Raw genomic sequence first — 12,644 nt, 5'->3', positions numbered from 1 at the left:
GACAACAAGCTGTGCAAGTTCTCCATCCAGATGAATGACTTCACTGGGGATCTTGTAAAACTGCTCGAGATTCTCTCCCGTGAGGAAGTCAGGTGAGAACAAAGAAAGCATTGAACAACTTCATATAAGTGCTAAAGCCTTTGTCATTCCTGGATTGCTGCAATTGTGTTAACATCACAGAAACAAAATTGTTACATCACTGGCTATTTGGCCCATAGAATCCAAGATTCCTTGATATTGATCTGTTGAAAAATGTGGATTAGGGAGTGGGAGAATGCATTCCATAGATCTGCTTTATGTCCACATCCATGTTCGGATGTGTTATCAACCTGTTAATGGTACGTCACGTTGATTAGAACCAAATATGATGTTATCCAAGGTAGACCACAATCTAACACACTCTAACAATCTCCACAACAACACAGTTAAATTGTGAAGTACAATAATTATTTGCAAAACAAATGCCAGTTTACTTGGTGTTCTTTATTCGGGAGTTTTACATGTGGAGAGCTTAGTGGTCCTTGACTTAAATCCATTTCCTGCTTCCTCCCCTTAACACTTTGTTTCCCACGGTGTGAACATAATCCCACTGACTGTACTTGCCTCTGGACGTAGTGTTCAGCAAAGGGACCATTTCAGCAGAGGTGAGCAGAAACTGTAGGCCAACAGTACCTGTTGCTAAACCAGAAAGTCTGCAGATGCGGTGGATGTCATGCGATACACAGACATGCTGGAGAAACCCAGCAGGTCATGGAGCGTCCATGGGAAGCAAAGGTTCAGGCCTGAGCCCCTTCCTCAAGGTATGAGCAAGAAGGAGGCAGGGGACACTTCAATGAAATAGTGGCAGGAGGAGAGGAGGGAAGAAGGGGCATGGGGAGGGTGCACAGGCCAACAGGCATAAGGTCATGGATGGATGGATGGGAAAGCATAAGCAAAAAAAACTGAGGTGATAGGGGTTGGAGGGGGAATGATGCAGCAGGGATTGCAGATGGGAAGCAGTTAGCCCCTATATCCACCTTTAAACCTCTTGCCTGTTGGCCTTCCCCTGCCCCTCCTTCCCTCCTCTTCTCCCCTCCTGGTGCCTGCTTTCTTTTTGATCATACCTTGATAAGGCGCTCAGGCCTGAAACATAGAACAGGCCCTTCAGCCCTTGATGTTGTGCCGACCCATATATTTTTTGAAAGCAAAGTATGAAACCACCCCCCCCCCCCGTACCCTGAAACATTAAGCATCCCTTTGCTTTCTGTAGATGCTGCATTTCTCTTTAGCATTGGCCGTGGTTGCTCAGGGCCAACAACTAAAGATGAATTTCTCTCCCACCTACTGAAGCATTTATCTGTCTTCCACTAATTCTTTCTTCTTGCACTTTCCTTCTTGACTCAGGGTGCTGGACATTAGTCAGGACCGGCTTTTTGTCACCTCCAGCATTTTCAGCATTAAGGTAAGAAAGCCACATTAGTTCAGTATTTGAAGTCAAATGCTTTTTACATTAAATCACTGCACTAAGCACTTATCCTGATTAAATCAAGTGAACGGTGCCCTCACTGGAAACGAGGAAATGTACTAACAACATCAGTTCACCCAAGAACCTAATAAATTTACCAAGGTTTGTCATAAACTCCCCTCTGACCCGACACCAAGCGTTCCAACAAAGACAGCCAGCTGTTCAGTATGTGATATATCAAGGAATGAGGAGCTATGTGGATTTGAACTAGTCATGCAATTGAGGAGAGAACAGCTGTGAAGGGCTGAATGGCCTCTTTCTACTCCACATGAATCAAGAACAATCTAAACCTGTCTACACGTCGGGCATAGACTTTGACATTATCCCAATGAAGTTATCAATTAGGGAGTTCATATAGCTGATATTTTTAGAGTTGTACAGTTCAATGCAATAAATGCAGAGCCGTATCTAGGTAAAATAGCGCTCATTGCAAGCACTGAAATTGTGAGCCCACCCCACCCCCATTTAAAAAAAATGCACATAAAGTTGACCGTTGGGTGGTTTTCAAACACCATTGGGTATTTATGCAGATCAACCGGGTGTGTATTGGACACTCTCTCAGAGGTCATGAATTCCCATTCCCTAAATCTGCACCCTTCCTCACACCTGGGTTCATTGTAGAAGTGGGACAGATGAAAGGTTTTTAATGGGGAGAAGCAGTCTCTCTCGCCCCCCCCCCCCCACTGTTTAAAGCCTCTGCGCCTGCCGTGTGATTGGACTCGTTTGCTTTGTTCGAGAAACCGGCATGTTGAATTATACAGTATATTGACGTGCAGCCACTCCAGAGCTGAGCACAGGAGCGTGCTGTGCGAAGAACAGCAAATGCACTGCTGTTACCTGCTGTCGCACCGAAGGCCGCTCCTCCCGCACCCAAGGCCAGGTCAAACCGGCCTGACTGCAGAGCCTAGAAGGGCAGCTTGCACCTGAACTTCCTTTCTCATCCTAGAATAACTCTACTTGGCAGCCGATCATAGCACAGCAGTGGTCTACCATAATCTGACTGGAGCTTTACTGAAGCAATATTTTCAAGCTCATGTGTAAATCAGTCTTCTAACTCCAATCATCAAGAGTGGGAGATTTAAACACTGGGTCGAAGAGTGGCCAAGTTCACAACATGCCCTGATCTCCAGCAGGTGCCCATGTCTCTTGTACATGCCAAAGGAAAGAGACAGGGTGGGACGAGTAACAATAGGCCACTGAGGCAAGTTGAGAGAATTCCTGAAGTGGGTGCATACATAACTGTTTAATCAGCATGAAACCTTCTAAACTCATATATCGTGGGTGTCAGCTCATGAGGTGTGGTAATATATCTTCCTCTCCCGTTCTGAAGGAGGGCACCTTTGCTCTGTCTGCGTCAATAACAGGGATCTCCCAGTGCCCAACCATTGCAATTCTGTGCCCATTCCCACGCTGCCCATGGCCTTATGCACTGCCAAACCAAGGCCACCCATAAATTGGAGGAGCAAAGCTTAATATTCCATCTGGGCACTCTCCAACCTCTTTCTTTCGGCACAACATCTTGAGACCAATCCTGCTGACTACGCCAATTGTCTTGGGTAAACTCTCATTTTGATTGTTTTAGATTGGTCACAGTGTTTGAGCTACCAAAAGAAAATAGACACACACACACTGAGAGCAGTTCAGTTTATACAAGGCTTTATTACTAAATCTAAAGCTGAATTCACACTACAATATGCAAGCCCTTCCCAATTATACTTATCAATGCCTAGACTGGTCCCAACTGCCAAAGCGAGACAACGACTGCACACTTGTAGTAGGTTGTCTGGGCGCCGGTAGTAGCTTCTCCACCTCCCAGGACCGGGACGTTGGTTGGAATCTTGAAGTTCTTCTTGCTGAGAGATGTTGCCACCTCTTGGAGAGTCTCAAACTTCAGCAGTGGGACCATGACTTATATTACCCAAAAGTTGTTTACTTCAGATCTTATCTCTTTGAACAAATGATTTAATTATCTTCCCCCAAGGTCTCCTGACAGTCTGCCACCAACAAAAGAAAACTGCATCCCTGGGCCCCATAGTGTAAATTAGATAATGTCTGCTGATTCTAAAAGAACAAGCAGGTTCTCAGCCTTGCAGAAGTAAAAAACACAGTTTAAATCTTCCATGACATTCCACCCCTTGGTCGCAGTCTGTCACTTACGAGACCCAACAAGCATTCGAGTACAGAAGGAGCGAAAAACAGAAACTAAAACTATAATAATCACAAAAATAAGCAATAATGCGAGCAACCGACGGAGAATAATGTGGCCCAATCCCCCAAATGTACCAGTTAACTATGAAAAAGGATTCCAACCAAAGCTCAAACTATCCTTGTGGGCCACAATACCCAGACACTGAAGCTCATGAACAGATTTTGAAACATGCTGAACAATATCAAATATATTAGTGGATACATCGGGCCGTGTCCCCCACAGACAACTCCCTTGGAACATCCTTGACATTAGAAATCTAACTGCTGGCATCAAAGCAGCTGTTAAGCCAGATCAGCAGGAGCACAAGACAGAGGACCTGGAACAAAGAAACCTGACATACGTCACTCACAATGCCTTAAGTGTTCAGCATTTAAATAAATTAAACCATCCTGTCCCTCAATAGCTACCCACCAAGTGTTAACCTGGGCAGGTGTCACTATTTCCCCTTTTACAGGAGGGGCACTACCTGATGGTGCCACCCATACCTTTTGTCCGGCATTCTCTCATTCGGGAATGGGGGGCAATGACTGTTTTTCCTCTGGAATAGGCTGTAGTTCAGAAGCGTGAAGAAGTCGGTGGAAAGGTGTACTTCCTTTTAAAGGGCGATGATTCAAATTGTCAACTGCCTGCTGCAGCACATGATACCACCCCTTCAGGGTCCCCAGTGGTGTTAAACGAATTTGTTCCTTCAGTAAGCCATTCATTCGTTCAACTAACCCGGCTGCCTGTGGGTAATAAGGAATATGGTGGACCCATAAGATACTGTAGTCAGCTGCCCAATCACAGATTGACTTCCCGGAGAAGTGCAAGCCATTATCAGACTGAATTTCATCTGGCACATGATAACGAGAAATTAAATGGTTTAGTCCTTGGATAGTGCTAACTTGGTCAGCCGTCTTGGTGGGAAAAGCGAAAACCAGGCCCGAAAAGGTGTCAACCATTACTAGGACGTAACGTTTACCCATACAGTCTGGCATAGGGCTTATGTCATCAATTTGCCAGACCGCAGCTGAGCGAGCTCCCCGTCTTATTCGGCCATGCGGACCAGGAGGAATGGTGTGGGACTTCACAAGCTGGCATGCAGGGCATGTACACACGACCATGCAGACATCGTCCTGATGGACGGGCAAAGCATGTGTACGGGCCCACATAGCTGATCCCTTCTCCCCCAAATGGCCACTCTGTTCATGTGCCCATCAAGCCAGGGGGACGGTATCGGCGCGGCTGATAGTGGCAAGCTGATCTGCTACTGCATTATGTTGTGCCATGTTCGTCGTCACATTGGTATGGGCGCCAACGTGATATACGGTTATCTCACGATGATGGGAAGCATCCCACAACAGCTGCCACAACTGTTTGCCCCATACTGGGAGGTCATGTACCAGCCAGACATTCTTTTGCCAATCAGGCATCCATACCACTAGTCCATTAGCCACAGCCCAGGAATCAGTAAACAAGCGAAGAGGGTGATCACGGGGGTCCAGTGGTAAAGTGACCGCCTTCAACTCAGCATACTGACTGGAGCCACCATCCCCCTCCTCCAATAAGTGACCTGGGATGGTAAGCCACCGCCTTCCACTTTTGCTTTCCTTGCACCCACCGGCTGCTTCCATTGGTAAACCAGGCGTCCTCTTGTTCTACTTTCTGTACCATCTCTTCCGTGGCCCCTTGGACCATCACATCATCAATATAATGGTGAATTGAGAGGGAAGGCGATACTGGCACCGTCTCCAAATCACGGGCAATTAGGCTGTTGCAAATAGTGGGAGAGTGTACATAGCCCTGAGGGAGGCGGGTGAAGGTATACTGGTGCCCCTTCCAGGTAAAGGCGAACTGATCCTGTGAGACCTCATCTATAAGAATACTGCATACCATGTTCCTGAGTTCCCAGTAGCAATGTTTTCAATAAGGGTAACAATGTCCCGAACTGCCGAAACAAGTGGTTGGGCATGTTTGTTCAAGAAAGAATAATCAACTGTCATTCTCCAGGAGCCATCCGGCTTCTGGACCGGCCAAACAAGGCTATTAAAGGCCGACATTGCAGGCCTCACCATCCCTTCTTCTTGCAAAGCATCGATGGTGGCAGTAATTTCTTCCTGCCCCCCAGGGAGGTGATATTGTGGAATACATACTGGTTTCAGGGGGGAGGCACCATCACAGGATCCCACTTAGCCCGACCCACCACTAGTCTTTTAGTAATAGTCCGAATTCCAAATGCAAATCCCCCTCGACTAGTATTAAGGGCCGTACCGGCCAACATATTGAAGCCCAGGATACAATCGTCAGTGGCAGCCACCAGGGCATGTAACCATATAGGGGAAGGGCCATCACCTACCATGGCGCAGACTTTGATTTCCTTTGCCAGGGTGATCGGTCCTCCCATCCCCTCTATTTGAAATGTCAGTCCAGTCCAGAGGTCAGGATTACCCGGAATCACCGAGTGCTCCACACCGGTATCAACCAAGGCCAAATATTGGCGGTCATTACCCCCACCCCAATGGACTGTTAACGGTATGTAGGGCCGTGGGTCCCCGTGTATCCGCCGTATCTCAATGGAGTAGATATGGGGGCCCTGCCCACATCCTCATGCTTTAGTAGGGTTCGAGGGCTTCCAGGCCCACATGCCACTATTATCCATAAGAGCCTTTTTAACCATTTGTTGTATCTCATCACGGATAACTGGAGCAAGAGAAGCCTGCTCGATAGGAGTAGCAGTGGGAGCGGAGCTGGGGATGATGTTCCCCTGCCTTTCTCTTATAAAGGGCATAAAGGACTGCAGTAGGTTTCCCATCAATATCACTTTTAGGTACGCCTAACTTTAACAAGGTCAGAAAAAGGTCCTTTCTTGTCGGTCCGTTATTACCAGCAGCCCCTCTCTTTTCATCCTGCTTGTCTGATTTAACCTGGGTTGTACGTGAGTGGATTTTACTTCCCAACTCTAATTCTCTAAGCCCAGATAAGGCGTGCATCACCTCAGACACAGGGTGTCCAATTAGCAGACTAGTTACGGACAGAACCAGTCCCCGTATAGTGGGTTGGGCAGATCGAACCAATCGGGTATGCATTCCGGCTGTGAATATCTCTTCATCAGGGCTCCCCCCGTGTACCCACAGCCTCAAACGCCCTGCATACAAGGCAGAGGCCAGGGCCTGCTGACGAATTACTGCTATACCCTCCTTTGGGGTGCCCTAATTGTTCTGTAAATGTAAACCCAATCTACTGGTGATGGGTATACTCGTAGCAGGGCATCCCCTAGAGTGGCAAGTAAGTAATCCATCTCTCTTCCTCTACCCCGCAGCTCAGCAGTGACCCGGATATCAGTAGTCAATGTTCTTAATCTCAACAATCCCTCAGGGGTTAAATGTACATTACCCCCTCCTTGTTCCCAAACACGCAAGAGCGATGCTGCCAGAGTTTCTCCCGCCTTTTGCCTATATCGATCTCCAATGGCAGCCAGCTCTTTTATAGAGAAGTCACGTATCATTGTCTGCTCTTGACCTCTGCTCCCACTTTGGCCCACAGGGTCCTTTGCTCAATGGACGGGACGAGGCCTAGGCCATCCCGTAGAGGGGGTGGGCCATTGAGCATAAGCAGGGGTTCGGGTATTTTTCCCCTGGCTCCGCTTGGAGATCGGGGTATCTATCCCTTGAATCTCTACCCTTACATCATCCCCCCTTTTGTCTGTTTGAGAAGTCTGCTGCCTTATGGGGCGGGCATGAACAGCAGGTGGAGAGGGTACCATGTTAGGCACATGCTGAGGAGTATCTGCATTATTACCATGGTTATCTTTCCAGATATTCCCATCCCATTCATCAATTACATCAGGATCGTCGCCATTCCTTATCATGGCATGAATACGATGTGGATCAGGTTCTACTCCATGCCTTTCTTTATCTGCACAGAACTGCTGCCGGAGTTTAATATTATGGCAGATCGTTTGGACATGCTTATCCTCCCATTCTTTGGCTCGGTCCTGACTGGTGCGAACAATCTCGTTCATCATGGAACAGCGTTGTCGCAAGGCTTCTAGCTCCTCCTCTAGTTGCTCTCTCTTACGCTGAGATTCTACTTCTCTCTGAACTGATTCTGCTTCACGCTGAACGGAGTGGCATAAGGCTGCGGCCAGCAGCCAAAAACCGTCCGTCAGCGTTCCCTTTTTAACAGGAAATTTACTTTCTCGAAGGAGAATGGCAACCCGCTCTCTCAGAGGTGCACTTGATGGATCTAACTTCTCATCCCAACTGAGGGTGGTCCCAACAAAGACAGGGTATTGGCCAACATGCCAAACCCATCGTCTTTGGAAGTCCATACCGGAATCAAGAACTGCTCAGGGCTCGCCTCTTTCTTTCGGCACAACATCTTGAGACCAATCCTGCTGACTACGCCAATTGTCTTGGGTAAACTCTCATTTTGATTGTTTTAGATTGGTCACAGTGTTTGAGCTACCAAAAGAAAATAAACACACACACACCGAGAGCAGTTCAGTTTATACAAGGCTTTATTACTAAATCTAAAGCTGAATTCACACTACAATATGCAAGCCCTTCCCAATTATTCTTATCAATGCCTGGACTGGTCCCAACTGCCAAAGCGAGGCGACGGCTGCCAACTTGTAGTAGGTTGTCTGGGCGCTGGTAGCAGCTTCTCCACCTCCCCGAACCGGGACGTTGGTTGGAATCTTGAAGTTCTTCTTCTTGCTGAGAGATGTTGCCACCTCTTGGAGAGTCTCAAACTTCAGCAGTGGGACCATGCCTTATATTACCCAAAAGTTGTTTACTTCAGATCTTATCTCTTTGAACAAAAATGATTTAATTATCTTCAATCTCCTGACAGTCTGGAACCAACAAAAGAAAACTGCATTTCTGGGCCTCATGGTGGAAGTTGGATAATGTCTACTGATTCATATGCATCCCTGGGCCCCATAGTGTAAATTAGATTATGTCTGCTGATTCTAAAAAAACAAGCAGGTTCTCAGCCTTGCAGAAGCAAGGGCTGCAAAAGTAAAAAAACAGTTAAATCTTCCATTATACACACATCCCACTTTAAGTATTCCCTATGCCATCGGTGCTCTGTGATTAGTAAGGGATTGCTTAAGGTGGTATGCGAGTGGGAAGGGAAGCTTGAAAATCACTGCTCTTGACCCAATTGTTACTGAAATATCTTGCTTGAGAAAAATTTGGAGTTATGAAACTGTGCACATAGTTTCCACTCACATTCCACCTTAAGTAATCCCTTACTAATCACAGAGCACTGATGGCATAGGGAATACTTAAAGTGGGATGTGAGTGGAAAGAAAAAGTTTGAGAACCACTGATCTAGATGTTCTCAACAGTGGGGAGAGTTTTGCCTCTTATGTTCTGGATTGTGTTCATTTCCTTTTAGATGGCTTTATTCATGGGTATTGGTGTCCCCCATACAGCTGGTCAGCACCCTTTTCACCACACATCTGTGGAAATTTGCCAGGGTTTCTGATGTCGTACAAACCTCTGAAAACTCCTGAGGAAGTAGAGGCACTGATGTGCTTTAGACCAGCGGTTTTCAAACTTCTTCTTTCCACTCACATACTATCTTAAGTAATCCCTATGGCATAGGTGCTCCGTGATTAGAAAGGGATTACTTAAGGTAGTATGTGAATGGAAAGAAAAAAATTTGAAAAGCCCTGTTTTAATTGTACTTAATTGACTCCTTATGTGCAGGGTCTCATAACTCCAAAGGGAATGGGCCAATGACAATTTTTCTCAAGCCAAATATTTCAGTAACAATTGGATCTAGAGCAGTGATTCTCAACCTTTTTTTCCCCCCACTCACATCCCACCTTAAGCAATCTCTTACCAATCACAGAGCATAGGGATTACATAATGTGCGTGGAAAGAAAAAGTTTGAAAATCACTGCTGTAGACTAACCAAGGCAATAGAGAATGGTGTAACTAGAAAGCTTACTTGGTAGGGTAGACTGTTATCTCCGAGTTTTCCTTGTCTGCAAGCAGATGGAATGGCTTATCTCCATCCTCTGAATTACTGGCCATATCATTTACAGTCTTAGAAATTTTCACTGGGGCCAATCATAAACTAACACACTATGACATTGTAGCTTTGCCATGTTTCCCATCTGCCTTACAAGGATTTGGCCGTCTATCACCATGCAAAACTCATAACATTGGCATGTCTCACATCATGATTAGTTACAGATGGTGATTCTCATCAACTGTCCGAATAATCCACTTTCATTGCCAATATTATTGCATGCAGACACCAACCATTTTATGAAAGAACGTGAAATGACCTTGGTCAAGTTTTCTGTAGATCTTTCCAAGGTGATATTACCTTGCTCTCCTGTTAATCAAGATCCAACCATGATCAACTTATGTTTTTATCACCCTGAAGATTGAGAATGTGTGTCGTCTTTTGATGCAACAGGTCACTGTGATTCCCTTTATGTGACTCATATAACATCTTTTACTGGTGGGTCTTGGTGCTGTAACATGTATAACATGTACTATAGTTAAGATAGTGCTTTGTAACTGTTCCCATATGTTGTATCTATTATTGGCGAGCGTGCTGTATCTTTTATTGTCAATGGACTGCATGCTGTAATCTTGCTTAGATTTATTATGATGTTATGGCCAATGTAATGGGTTTAGCTCTAATATGCCATAGTTTCAGAGCAGCATTCTCTAATCCAATATCTTTGTCAAGCAGTTAGCTTAGATATGTAAAAGATTTTTAGTACGTTGTTATGAGCCCAGAGGACACCAAAACCCAGCAGCAATAGAAATTCACCAAGCCGATGATTACTTATACAAAAGTTGCTTTTAATTTTATTTAAACATAAAAGCAAGATCAAATTTTAACTTATTACTATTAACTTAACACCCTTCTAATTTTAAGCACACGTGTATGTTATGTGTATGTGTTCAGGAAAATTCTTTGATTCACTGTTCAATCTCACTTCTCCAAGTTCACTGGTATCAGGCAATTCTTATACTGTGCACAGAATTTAACATTTATGAATCTTCACCAGGCTCTGATGCTTGAAAGTTAAATGGTTACTGCTCAGGAAAGTTCTTGTCAGTTTCAGAGAGATATTTGTTGCTTGTTGGACACACACACAAACTGATTTCCTCCAATCAATCACTTCAGTGTCTTCCTGAAGAAACTTGCCCCATCATGGGTTTTCCAAATGATCACCTCTTCTTCCAGGTCACCACAGAGTTCCTCTTTTCCCTTATTACAGGAGAAAGACTCTAGCCAGCCATTTCCTCTTGCAAGGACTACAAGGGTTTTGAACAGGGAATGCTACCATCAGAGGGCAGCAGCAGTCATCAAAGACCCACACGCTCTGTTCTCGCTACTGCCATCAGGAAAGAGGTGCAAGTGCCCCAAGACTCGCCCCACCAGGTTCAGGAACTGCTGCCACCCCTCCACCATCTGACTCCTCAACAGCAAACTCAATTAGGGACTCTTACTTGTGCACTTTAATGATTTTCTTTGCTGTCCTATATTGCATGTTCAGTTTATTCACATTCATTATCTGTTCACAGATCTATTGATTGTTTACATGTTTGTGCTGTGTACAGATTTTTCGCACTACCAATTAGTGTTAATTCTGCCGCACCTGCAAGAAAATGGAATCTCAGGGTTGTATGTGATGTCGTGTATGTACTTGGACAATATATGTGAAATCTGAAATAACACATATACAGACGAACAATACAGTTATTTCACATATACAAATAAATACATAAATATTGTTTAATGAATATGAGGGTCTCGGATGGTTAGTGCTAGCAGTTCCTTTGGACGTTCAGCATTCTCACTGCCCATGTTTCTCAGCCTTGATGCAAATGGTTCCACACCAGAATCAGACTGAGCACTTTCAATTGAACGTGATTGGATCTCCAACCTCCTTGTGCAGCTAGGCCCAGTTCCTAACCTATATAATTCCTTCCCTTATTGGACCGGGAACCATGAGCCATGCCGGTATGGTCGTACCCGACTTGGATTTCCTCGGGAAAGAGAACATCCTTTCATGGGGGGTGGCATTGGTCATGGTGCATAGGAGGAAGCGGATGGAGTGTAGAGCACTAGTGAGTACATCCTGCCAACGAGAGGTGGGGAGACCTTTGGACCGGAGGGCAAGCGTAACCATTTTCCAGACGGTGGCATTCTCTCTTTCGACTTGCCCATTACCGCGTGAGTTATAGCTGGTGGTTCTGCTTGAAGCAATACCACACTCCAGAAGGTACTGCCGCAGCTCCACGCTCATAAATGAGGACCCCCTGTCACTGTGGATGTAATTGGGGTACCCAAAGATGGCGAAGATGCTGTGCAGGGCCTCTATAACTGAGGAGGCAGTCATGTCCAAGCAGGGCACAGCAAACGGGAAGCGGGAGTACTCGTTGATGGCTGTAAGGATGTAGGTGGTCGACAGTAGGGGCCCCTTGAAGTCTACGCTGAGATGCTCAAAGGGGCGGGTGGCTTTGATGACGTGGGTGTTCTCCGGATGGAAGAAGTGGGGCTTGCACTCAGCGCACACTGGGCAGGCTCGGGTCATGGAGCGAATCTCCTCAACCGTGTAGAGCAGGTTGTGAGATTTGACAAAGTGCGCAAACCTAGTGGCCCCTGGATGACAGAGCTCCTCGTGGAGTTTCTGCAGCCTGTCCAATTGCATGTTGCCGCAAGTCCTCCTGGAGACCGCATCTGGCGGGTTGTTGAGTTTACCTGGCCAATACAGTATGTCATAATTAAAGGTGGAGAGCTCGACTCTCCACCTGGAGATTTTGTCATTCTTGATCTTACCTCGCTGGGTATTGCTAAACATGAAGGAGACTGCGTATTGGTCAGTCAGCAGCGTAAAGCACCTGCCAGTGAGGCAGTGTCTCCAATGACGTACTGCCTCGACTATGGCCTGGGCCTCCTTCTGGAGAAGAA

The sequence above is a fragment of the Narcine bancroftii genome, chromosome 6 (genome assembly GCF_036971445.1).
Source record: "Narcine bancroftii isolate sNarBan1 chromosome 6, sNarBan1.hap1, whole genome shotgun sequence".
Lineage (NCBI taxonomy): Eukaryota > Metazoa > Chordata > Chondrichthyes > Torpediniformes > Narcinidae > Narcine > Narcine bancroftii.
The sequence above is the reverse complement of the archived record's forward strand: the minus strand, read 5'-3'. Positions refer to the sequence as shown.